Here is a 13,392-nt window from a genome sequence, read left to right on the forward strand (position 1 = left end):
AACATGCATGAATCACAAAGACATCAAGCATACATACTACTTCTCGGGACCACCCCGACATCGGACCGAAGTCCGGAAACATATAAACTACATCGGGCTAACCCCGGCATCGGATTGAACTCCAGAACTACTATCATCTAAACGGGCCGGCATTGTGGCCGTAGACCCGTTCCTACTAGAGGAAAACTGACCTTGCACTGCTAAAGCTCTTGCTGATACCCTACTGACTGCTATCTGGCAACTCCCCGAACCGCTGCTCCTCTAGCTCCCCGAGCTGCCAATACCAATATAACACTTAGTCCACAACACCCTTGGAGGTCAATTCAGGTCAAACTTGGTCAAAGTCAAAGTCAAAGTCAACGGTCAATGGTCAAAGTCAACAGTCCAAGTTGACTCAACTCGCCGAGTGGCTCATTCAACTCGTCGAGTACCAAAACCCAGAACACTGAAATCCGGAACCCACTCACCGAGTCAGCCCCTGACTCGCCGTGTTCCCTGGCTAAACAGACTCGTGGTTCATCAAATCAACTCGTCGAGTCAACTCGTAGACTCGCCGAGTTCTAGATTGAATAGAAACGGGACAATACACTTCGACTCGTTGAGTCCCTCCTTGGACTCGCCGAGTCCCTCGGTCTGAATGGGCCATCTTAACAGTTTAAGCCCCTACACTTCAGATCCAAACTCCAAACTTCATAAACACTCTGGAAATGACTTATTAAGGGTAAAGTTTCCAGCTTTACCCATCCCAAGTCCTTCTTAATGGGTTTAGACAAAACCCTAGCTCATTAAGACATAACTCCATGATCCAAAAACCCTTATTACTCCAAACCAAAACAGGGAAATCAAGATCTAGGCTCTAGGCATCCAATAACCACGTAAAGTCCTCGACTTTACTTCCTTGCATGGCCTTTAGGGCTCCAAAAGGCCATGATAATCTATTTAAGCTTGCATGGGACATCCTAATGGCATAAAGCTTGCACATTTATGCCTTAGCCACACCTAGGGGCTCTAGATCTGAATGGATCTAAGCTTGGGACGTCCTTGTCCCCATAGATCTAGCTTTTTAACCAAACTCAATCAAAAAGGGACATGAGGAGATCTAAGAGGTTGATGAGCAAGGTCAAGACTTGATTACCAGAAAGTGATGAGATTGAGAAGCTACTTCTGGATCTACAATCCTCTTCTTGATTCCTCCAAGCTTTTCTCCTTCTTCAAGCTTCCAAGAAGACCACACACACTCCAAAAGTGGCTCACAAACACAAGAAAGGCACTAGGGTTTCGTTATGGACTTGAGAGAGCATTAAGGAGGCTGAGGGAATGAGAATATGATGCTTAAATAGGGCACCAAGTCCCGAAATTAGGGTTTCCCAACCCAGACCAGACTCGCCGAGTCAGTCCCCCGACTCGCCGAGTCGGCCACTTAATCCGCGACACGGAACTCGCTCCTACTCGTCGAGTTCTTGCTTGGACTCAACGAGTTGACTCCTTTCTATTCTTGGTTTGCTGGATTAGGGGTGTTACAGCTCGGCTCGGGCTCGTTTAAGTTATATGAGGCTCGGGCTCGAGCTCGGCTCGATTCGAGCTTTCTTTTACAGAGCTCGGCTCGAGCTCGTAAAGAATTATACAAGCTCGGCTCGGGCTCGGGCTCGACTCGTTTTTTGTTTGATGTGCCTAAATAAGCTTAAGCTCGGCTCAAGCTCGTTAAGAAGCTCGTTTACTAATATCCGAAATCCATAATTTCCCAAATATGTTTTTATTTTAATATATGAAAATAATAATAAATTATATTATATAAAGGCTCGTTTAGGCTCGCGAGCCTAATCGAGCTTAGTGACATAGGCTCGAGCTCGAGCTCGTTTAATAAACGAGCTTAATATTAAGATCGAGCTCGGCTCGGGCTCGTTTAAAACCGGTTTCGAGTCGAGCTTTTAACGAGCCGATCCCGAGTAGCTCGCGAGTAGCTTGGCTCGTTTGCACCCCTAATGTCGGGTGATGATGTCGGAACTTCTCGACGAAATACATATTATGCCGGTTTGGAAGAAATTTTTATTAGGATGACGAACTATCATTGGTATTATTACTACGAACCCTATTGTACCACAAATTACCAGTACAAACTAAACGAGGGTTCTGATAATTTGAAATAATGAACTTTCATGAAATGACCCCTTCTAGGTCTCTCTATAACCGTTTGGTGTACACTAGTCATGTATAATTAAGATTGGAAAGACAGTTGACTCAGTGACCCTGCCCTAAATCCACAACCAAACTAGGAACAGGAAATGAGGCGAAATCACTCACTCTAAGTCTACAAATCTTAATTATAAATGGCCCTAATGCATACACTAAGCCATCATAGCTTTACCTGTCAGGGTTTCGAGTTTTATACGAGTGCTGTGATTTGGTTCGACCGAGAGAGTAATTATAGTCATAATTAATTATTGGGGTTTGGAAGCGTACCAAAATTATAGCAGGGTTCTTTGATGCTTTCCCATATTCTGGGGTCAAACTCCTCCTACTCCCCCGCTATTTTTCTCTGTTGGGCAGTCCCTCTTGAAATGTCCTATTTCACCACAACGGTGGCATATTGAACTGGTTCCAACATTGGTGGTTGAAGTAATGTGTCGGATCGGAATTCTGCAGAAACGGGTAGTGTGCCCGTTCTTGTTGCAGTTCATGCAATGTATCACTCAGCAGACTCCCAGGTGATGGAAGCTGCACTTTTTGCACTTGGGTAGATTCCCGACATACTGCCTTGCTGGGATAGAGGCAAACGGGATACTGGTAGGAACGGTAGTAGGAGCAACAGATGTCGTGGCCGCAGAGGCTACCACATGTTGTTGTCTCTTGGCTAACTTTTAGATGAGTTGCACTTCTTTTTATCCCATAATATCCGTTTCTTGTTCTTAGATTTGGGGTTCGGAGTGTCTTTACAAATAGGCACTCGTTGTTGTACTTGGTTATCGGCGTGATTGGGATTGTCGATAACAATTACACTACCATTTGCGTTGTTAGCGTTAAGGTGAGTCATGACAGCTGCTACGGCGGCTGTGACCGCAACTTGAAAAGTAGCCGAATTTATCTGGAAGATTTGTGTGTTGCCAGTGGGTTGGTTACGTTTCTTCGGAGGCATGATTCTGTTACATGATAAGGAAATGAGGTCGTGAGCGTTTTCGATTGGCTCTAGATGTATTCTAATCATTTACGTGAATGTAACTTTTTCGTTTTGTTATACTGTTCTCGATGGTTTGACCTACATCCCTATGATGCAGTCCTGGTAAAGAGTAGAAGTAAGTATCTAGAATGGTTACAAGACGAGTGTCATCCGAACTAAGTTATCTTTGGTTGGTGGGCATTATGCTCCAACTTTCGAAAGATTTGAAAACGATTTATAACTGAGTCTATACAAAACAGTATTATGATTTTTAAGACTTAAACACTCTCTAATGAGATCTCATGATTCGAATTGCTGTTAGGAAGGAACAGGCGATAAGCCTATCACATATTGTAGCTAGCGTAAGCTACCATTTCGCATTCGGTGTACTATCGCTACGCACGACACGAGGGTGGTCTCCCCCACTGGTATGATGGTTCTAGTTTTAGCAGTAAGGATTTGTTGTTTGCTGGTATGTCTATGGCGGTTTAAACATCGCGGGGGTTTTGTTCATTCTAAGAATTCAATAGTGAGTATGATGAAAGTGACCCATGAACTAAATCGCCATAGTTTAACACATAGATGAGAGTGTGATTTTGATAGAGTTCTAACAATAGAAGGACGAAAGTATTTGGACAAAGATTTCCCCAGGAGATTAGATGTCTGTCAATATCATTGGCATTAAAGATGTGATAAGTTCGGGAAAATTGACCTCGGAGTAGATCTTACATCAACCCAGAATGAGAAAATTTTGACAGCATAATTACATAGTGAAACAGTACTTGCAGTACATGATTATTTACTGGGAAAAGTGCTACTTAGAGCCTAGATAAGAAGGCTATTCCTTAAACCATAAGAAAGGATGAGTAGAGCATCTCCTACTGGTGACAGGCACCTTTCGGATGAACCCTTAACTCGGCCAGCTGACGCTCCACCTCAAGGAGGTGTCTTTCATACACTGTCTGGCGTGCTTAGAGCTCTATGACTTCAGCTCTGTAAAAATGTCAAATGATTGCATTAGTTTCTTGAAAATGTTTGTTAAGTTCTGTAAAAATGTTTGTAATAGTTTGAATCCTTCCCAAAAAATCCTATATTTTCTATCTCAAATGAAATGTAGTCTACTCTCCAAGACCGACCTGTTTGTGTAATTTTTTTGCCTTAAAAATGATGTAAAATGTATGTTTGTACTTGAAATAGTATGAAATGTGTGTTTTCCCAAGTTTATGACTATCTTTACTAGAATATAGTTTGCATTACCTTTTATGTGAGAATATCCCCATATGAATGTAATGAGAAAATGAAGACTTATAGTAGTACTGATAATTTATACTACTTATGCTTTAACTACCTTAAAACCAATTTGTTAATTAAGGTTATAATGTGATGTGTCCCTCATAGCTCTCCCATGAGCAAATTCAAGATTGCGAATACGATCAGTATTGGCGTTTGTGTCCGCATCAAGCTCCATGGTTTGTTGAATGGCTGTCGTTCCTTGTTCAACATTTCTAGCCACTCGGCAAACCAAGATGGGAAGAATTCTGTCTGCAGATCCTCCTTCACTTAGGTTGTAGAAGATTCGATCTCCGTTGTAGGGTAAGGGTTGAAATTGCTTACGGCTCCACCTAGCCAAGTTCTCAGCCCACATAGGCGTCGGGCCTTGAAAAGCCGGACGAGGGTTAGGATTTTGGATTGGAGCCACTAGGGGTAGATCATTGACTTCTGGCTCGGAGTCAAAATTCTCTGGGAAATTTTCTGCAAAGTCATCATCTAAGGGAATTTCATGATTCTCTTCTGGCTCTGCATCGAGCCATCCACCATTTCCTTGGTTGGGAAAGTACGGGTCGCCGGGGAGATGAAATCCAGCCATGTTATCTACGCGATAATAGGGGTACAAGAAATAGTTAATAGACGTACTACCTAAGATAATTGTAGGATGATCCTTACCAGTTACTTCAATACTTACGTAGTGCATACCAGTCATATGTAACCAAGACAGAATAGACCTTCGAATAAGTGACCCTAACTCTAAGTACACAACCAAACAAGGAACATGAAGTAAAGCAAAGATCACAGATTCTAAGTCTACGACACCCTAGTCACATATAACCTTAGCATATCCACTCAACAACTATTGACCTACTAATAAATAACTTTTAGTTCTCAAATAAGTAATTACAGTAACACAAAATACTCCTATAGTATTTTAAGTTTATGTTATGTTCTAAAGTTTTCATTGTAGTTCGTTATTTGAATGAATAGTGCCTAAAATACTCCTATAGTATTTTACTTTATGTTCTGTTCTAGCGTTCTTCTGTATATGTACAGTTTGGTAAGTTTTAGACCCGTCGCAAGACCACTATCACTCCCAAACACATCTCCATCGCATCTCAAATAAATATAGTTGATCAGGCTATATTGATCCCAGATATGATTACATAACTGCTCAGGTTTGACTGTAATATCCAACATCTAATTACTTTTGTTCTATTCTAGTATGACACTGTTTTATATTAAGTATGTAGGTATGTATACTTTAGTAAAATATTTTATTATTTAAAAGTATAAACTCTTGGTCAGAAAGATTATGCAAAAGGTGTTTGTTTCAAGGTTGGAATCAAGTGTTCTTAATGTATAACAAGATGATAGAAGAGATACTCACACTTTGGAAGCTCTTAGGGTGTTTACGGCCCAAGAAAACAAGTATGTGTTCTTGGTGTTCTTGGTATTCTTGATGAAAAGGATGATGATTTGAAGATCTAACCCAAAAGAGTTGAATTCATGGATGAAATCAAAGGGTTTAACAAGATCAAGAAGGATATCAAGAAACAATGGAAGAATCACTTACAATATTGAAGAGAAATGGAAGTGTTCTTGATGATACTTGAGAGAGAATGAGTTTTCTTGACTTGAAGATGTGATAAATGAAGAGATAATGAAGGAAGTATACTAGTAGCAAGGGGTTTACGGCCAAGCTTGGGTTTACGACCGTAAACCTACCTTGGGCTGTAAACATCCTTTGATGGATGATCTTGGCTCCATTTGAAACTCATAAATTCCTTACTTACAATACATAGCATTAAGTCCTATGTGTACAAGGCTTAAAACACTCAAACAGACCCTTAACAATGCTTAAAGATTGCAAAAACAAGTCTGACTTTTGATTGAATTGATTGGCTTTACAAGATAGAAATTTCGGGTTGTCACAACTATGATGAGACCTTCTCACCTGTTGCGAATATAAATTCTATTAGGGTGATGCTATCCATTGCTGCATTTCATGACTATGAAGTATGGCAGATGGACGTCAAAACCGCTTTCCTTAATGGGAAGTTGGCTGAGGATGTTTACATGAGTCAGCCAGAGGGTTTTGTCGATGCGAAGCATCCTAATAGAGTGTGTAAGCTTGATAAATCCATTTATGGATTAAAATAAGCGTCTCGTAGATGGAATCTTTGTTTCGACGAGAAAGTCAAAGAGTTTGGCTTCCTGCGAAGCGAGGATGAATCATGTGTATATGTCAAAGCCAGTGAGAGTATAGTTAGCTTCCTCGTATTGTATGTTGATGACATACTACTCATAGGAAACGACATCCCGACCCTACAGGAAGTTAAGTCCTGGCTTGGGAAGTGTTTCGCTATGAAGGACCTCGGAGAGGCTGCCTATATTCTGGGAGTAAGGATAGTGAGAAACAGGAGAAAAAGACTAATAGGACTTAGTCAGAATACTTACTTGGACAAGGTACTAAAACATTTTAGCATGGAGAATTCCAAGAAAGGGGAGTTACCGATCCAAAGTAATGCCAAATTGAGTAATACTCAAAGCCCAAGTACCGAAGTCGAGATAGCAACGATGAGCCGAGTACCTTACGCTTCCGCAGTTGGCACGATCATGTATGCTATGACTTGTACTCGCCCTGATATGGCCTTCGCTTTGAGCATGATCAGCAGATATCAAGGGAACCCTGGCAGAGCACATTGGACCACAATCAAGAATACTCTTAAGTACCTTCAGATGACTAAGGAATGGTTTCTAGTCCTCGGTGGGAGTGATGACTTAAGGCTGCAAGGGTATAGTGACGCCAGTTTTCAGACCGACCGAGAAAACTACCGTTCTCAGTTGGGCTGGGTCTTTACCTTGAATGGAGGAGCACTAACTTGGAAAAGTTCCAAGCAGGAGATCGTAGATGATTCAACGTGCGAATCAGAGTACATAGCGGTGAGCGAAGCGTCAAAGGAGGCAATATGTGTAACACCCATAAATTTTCAACCAATTTAAACTTTTAAAAACATTTCAAACCATTAAAAATCATTAAGTTATTACAACTTGTTTTCAAAATAGTTTAAACATCAGAGTATCCCCATAACCAAATCACAAAATCATGAAATATGAGGAGCGGTACGATCACGCCTTTGCTTTTCGATGATCACCTGATGTACCTGAAACAATAACCTGAAACCGTAAGCTCGAAAGCTTAGTGAGTTCCCTCAAAATACCCGTACACAAATAACCATACAAATACAATAATGAACAGCATACTATGGGTCCAATCAACCGTCAGGTTGGAATACCCCATGCCCTCAACCGTCGGGTTGGAATGCCAACATACTACTAGTCCAATCATCCTTGGGATGGAATACTCTCGGCCCACAACCATCGGGTTGGAATGCCCACACACCTATACATACAATAACTACTATGGGTCCAATCATCCTTTGGGATGGAATACCCTAGGCCCTCAACCATCAGGTTGGAATGCCCACCTACTATGAGTCCAATCATCCTACCGGGATGGAATACTCCTGGCCCTCAACAATCAGGTTGGAATGCCCACCTACTATGAGTCCAATCATCCTACCAGGATGGAATACTCCTGGCCCTCAACCATCAGGTTGGAATGCCCACCTACTATGAGTCCAATCATCCTACCGGGATGGAATACTCCTGGCCCACAACCATCGGGTTGGAATGCCCACATACTAGCAAACAGGTGCACCTATAAAATAACCATATAACAGTCTACAAGACACCATACTAGGGCCCTATCATCCTATCGGGATGGAATACCCTCTACTACTGCTCAACACGTGCACATATAACAGGTAATCTCCTACCAGCATACAGACAGTCAGACCAACTACAGGTCACTAAGCATAGCCACATCCTATCTACCAGGATACCAACTAACATATCACAGCAGTAACTATCTCAAATAACAAATCAAAGGGCCGACCTTGGTGCCTTAGACCCTTGGGTATAGTGAGGATAACTCACCTAGCAACTGCCGAACCGAACCACGAAATCACAATCCCGAAGCATTGCCCTAAACTCCAACACCTATAGCCATCAATGATCCATTGACATGAATATCCAAATTACCATAATACCCTTGAAGGTCAAACTGGTCAAAGTCAAAGTCCTGGCCAAAGTCAACCTTTCTGATTGACCCTACTCGTCGAGTCAACCCACTGACTCGTCGAGTTCCTAAACTCAGAAAACTCCCATATCACGACTACACTCGCCGAGTCACCCCATGACTCGTCGAGTTCAACAATCTCTGAGTCCTATCATGTCCAACTCACTGAGTCACCACTCAACTCACTGATCCGAGTCTTAACCAGAAGAGGTTGGGGTTTTGCGTTCTGACTCGCCGAGTCCAAGAACAGACTCGCCGAGTCCACGACAATCTTCAATAGACTCGCCGAGTTGTTCCTCCAACTCGTCGAGTTCATGCCTATCTTCATATGACTCGCCGAGTCCACCCAAGTGACTCGTCGAGTCTCTTCAGTCCTTTATTCATACAGAGGCTTTTCGAGCCACGCAGGGGCTCCAAACTGTAGATCCACTCTTCTAGGGCATGATTCTCACGTAAAGTTGCAAACTTTACGTGGAAACAAGAAGCTATAGGCCCAAATCAATCTAGGGCTAAGGTTTAAGACAAGGATGCTTCACCAACAAACCAAGGGCTGATACTTTATGAGTCTCTGGACCAAGACAAGTCTAGATCTGAAGTAGCAACCTCAGATCTAGACCCCTAACCCGAATTAGATCCTTAACATGCCAAAATGGCCCCAAATCTCATTCTTGAATAGATATAAATGCAATAGAGTCAAGGTAACAACTTGTTACCTCCAAAATGTGTCCAAGCTGAAGTAGATTCTGGATCTACACCAATCCCTTGATGCTAGCCTCTTGATCTTCAAGCTCCATTCTCAATATTCCTCCTCCAAAGCTCAAATCTCTTTAACAATGGAAGCTCACACGATTTTAGGGTTTACTGACTCTCAAGGGCAATAAGGAGGCTGAAGGGAGGACATATGGTCCTTATAAATAGGATGCAAACCCTGAAATTAGGGTTTTCTCTTCCCAGCACCGACTCGTCGAGTCTCGCCGCCGACTCGGCGAGTTGGTCACTTAACACGTGGCCAAAACCCGCTCCGAATCGATGAGTTAAGATACCTACTCGTCGAGTTTACTCCTTTATTTACACATAGCACCCCGAACTTATATTACTGAATTTGGGATGTTACAACTCTCCCCCACTTAAGTTAGGCTTCGTCCTCGAAGCCTACTGCAGTATACGATTCTGAATATACCTCTTGCACTGCAGTCTCCGATTTCCCAATCAACTCAGGTCCTTCCAGACCCTACCACTGTACCCTTTTTAAAATAACTTCTTCTCGTGTGGTATCCTTGCCAATACTCCTGGCCGACCACCGGCCTTTTCTACTTAATGTCAGAACACATCAATCAAGTATCACCCGATGATAGTGCCACCTTCCTGACATGAACACACCTTTGAGACTTGCAAAAGTTAGACACCATAATAATCCACTGAGCTCTGATATAATCCTAATCCACCTTTGTGTTGGGTTATGAGCATTCTAACACTCCTAAGTGTACATTCAACCCTAAATACCTTGGATCTATGTTTTCTCTATTATACATACAATTATGAACATCCAAGGTATTATCCTAATCTAGCATACAAAATAATAAATATAACAAGATAGAATACATACCTCTTTGATGTAGAATGTCTTCATGAAGCTTGAGTGCCTAGTGCCCCAAGTGTGACACCTCAAATGGTTCACACAACACCAAATACACTTGGAATAACTTGAGAGAAACTTGAACACTCCTTGAAATCGTCTAGCCCTCACACTCACACATTAGTGCACGATTTCTTGAGCCATGAGATTCTTTTATATGGTGGCTATTAGGGTTACACCATGTAACTCATAACTTTACCCATTCCTTATGCTCCATGGATTTTAACCTCCATGGAGTATCCATGGGTCACCCCATGGACTTAGTCCAACATAAGGAATCTTGGATCACAAGCCCACATATATAAGAATGAATGATTTACACAATCAACCCATATATTTAATTAGTCTCCTTTTGATCACTTAATTAATTCCAAATTAATTCTTGATCAATACTAATTAAATAACCTTATTAATATATTAGAACTTATAATATATTAACCAACCTTAAGTGTTATTTCTCTCATTATAGTCTATCCAAATGCATGATGCCATGCAATCCAAATGCATGATGCCATGCAACCCAAATGGACCATGCCGGGTCGGGTCAAGTCTTACCAATTATAGTTATGGACTTAGACATTAATCCAACAGTCTCTCACTTGGATAAGTCTAAAACTATTATTGCGTATGACTTCAGGAACCGATCAGCAATCGTAGCTCTCAAAAGCTTCTGTCGAACTCTGACCTTGTCGATGAACTCTGACCTTTGTCAATGACTTGTCCATTAGATAAGGGATCATATATTCCTCCATTCTAGATATCATATGGACTGAGACATGGATTATCAATCATTCTCTCTGTCCATTTGTTGTTTCCCGATTTCCGATTCATGATGACTGACTGATTGAACAAATCAAATCAGTCCTGGCTTGGCCAAGCACTCACATGTATCATCTTTAAATCATCGAGGGGCCCACAGATATCGCTTTTATCCGGAAGGTAAAAGGAATGGATAAACTTCGACTCATATGGCTTGTTCTACTACTTGTTGAATCATACACAAAGGCACGTTTTATAACATCGAGTTACCAATGCGTTTTCGTGCAATCAATGTATAACCAACTCATAGTAACAACTCATATCTCTAGGTTTGAAGAATATAAGATATTATCGTCTCATGATCACTCGTGATAAAATCCATGAAGTGATTCAAATGAGCGCGGGTTGAATCCAATACTCAGAACTTATGAGCACTCATGAGTGTTGTAGCACCACTTTGTCCACCAACTTGGACCTCTACAAACCAACCCATGACAGTCTTGATTCATATCTACTTCCAACATATGACCGACTGTGGATGGTTTGAATAACTTAATCATTCAGGAAGAGCGACTTAGTTATTCTGGAAGTCAAAACATGCAAAGTGAAACACAAGAATAAATGAATCAAATATGGTATCAAACCCTATGAATATAAATAAACACTTTTATTTATCACCATACTAATTACTCATTATTCATTGCTTCGGTTTTATCAACTTTATACTTGAATTTAAAACAATAGTTGTCCCATGCTCCAAGCATGTACACTATGTTTTCTAAACACTAGTCATGCCATACACCAAGTATGCATACTATGTTTGTCTATGATCTTTACTTTGTAAAATAGATCAATTGAACATCACTCCAATGATCCTCTTTTCACAGTCCCAAATCCTTACTGCAAATGCAAGAATTCCAAATTCATGCCATTTACTGAAATCTGTTAGATTCTAAACTTATATGCATTGATCCTCTTAATGATTATGCACAAAGTCAGAAAGACTTGACAGCAATCATTACAGAGCATTCCAAAGGAGATCAGCTCCTTGGAAACATCCTTCTTTCATTAAGTTTCCTAATCTTACACAGATTGAATAATTTCTAACTTTGAAACATTTCCATATTCCATTTTGACTATCACTTCTGAACAAGAGTTGCCTCCTTACAGATTATGTCAATATGGTCCTTCCAGAATTAACATTATACTTCCAACTGTCCTTGAGCAACCAATCTTTGGTAAACCTTAGATTGTCCTTGACAATTGCTTAATCATTTTAGTCATATCCAATTCTAGACCTTTTCCCTTCATAATGCCCCAGGCATTTGGAAAATTTTAGAAAGGATGAATATAGCACATGTAATCGATCCTATATCCGAAGCATATGGGACACGATTCATGATGTCTCACATAAAGACTAAACCAGTCTTTTGCTATAATATTTCCATTTCAATTTGCCAAGTTCTCAAAATTCAGATTATGAAAAGGGATGCCGTAATCATAATCGAATTTTAGAACGCAAATAATGGACCCATATATAGAATTTCCTTATGTTGAGCCATTCCAAAATGAAATTTATATATATATATATATATATATATATATATATATATATATATATATATATATATATATATATATATATATATATATATATATATATATATATATATCCTTGATTAAATACGATTAAAATCTCAATCTAAGCTTTTAGAATTGAAATGAAGTATAATTTCCTCTCCCTTAATTATAGCAAAACAACTTTTTCAACCCCTGCAACCTCACGAATTGAAACTTTTGTTTTCTATAATTAACATTGCTAACTTACAACCTTTGTCATAATTATCATGCTCCCACTAACATGATGATTATTAGCATAACACTTATGCTCCCACTAGCTTTGACATGTACTCAGAAATCAGCTGACTTTCTTACCAAAGTTCAGATTTCTGATACTAGATTGTTTTGATAAAACTTTATCAAAATCATACACCTCTCTTAGATAGCTCACATGTGTGTCTAAACAATTTTAGAACTATGAAAAGGGATGCCGTAATCATAGTCTCAATTGTTTAGACCTTTGCCACTTCTCACAAGTCCATGTTAGTGTGCCGGTAAACCACATACGCTCCACTAACGACTTTGAGAATGCAAATATCACAATTGCTATCTAGCTAAAATCTACTTAGTGAAAGTGTTTCCTCACCATCATTTTCATGAATCGGAGAGAAACCTTATGACACTTAGATTTAATAGTGTATGTGTTCTTATCCATGTGAATTTGTCAAAACCATAATCACAAGACAAGGTTAATGACAAATCCAAACTCATATTGATTAAACTTGTGCAATCTTAAATTCTTGCCATTTGGCAGCTCAGGTGCCTGCCATTGCTTCCAAGTAGTTGTGCAACCAATTGAGAACTCTCAGA

This window comes from Lactuca virosa, chromosome 8 (genome assembly GCF_052849685.1).
Source record: "Lactuca virosa cultivar CGN04683 chromosome 8, Lactuca_virosa_CGN04683_v6, whole genome shotgun sequence".
NCBI classification, from domain to species: domain Eukaryota; kingdom Viridiplantae; phylum Streptophyta; class Magnoliopsida; order Asterales; family Asteraceae; genus Lactuca; species Lactuca virosa.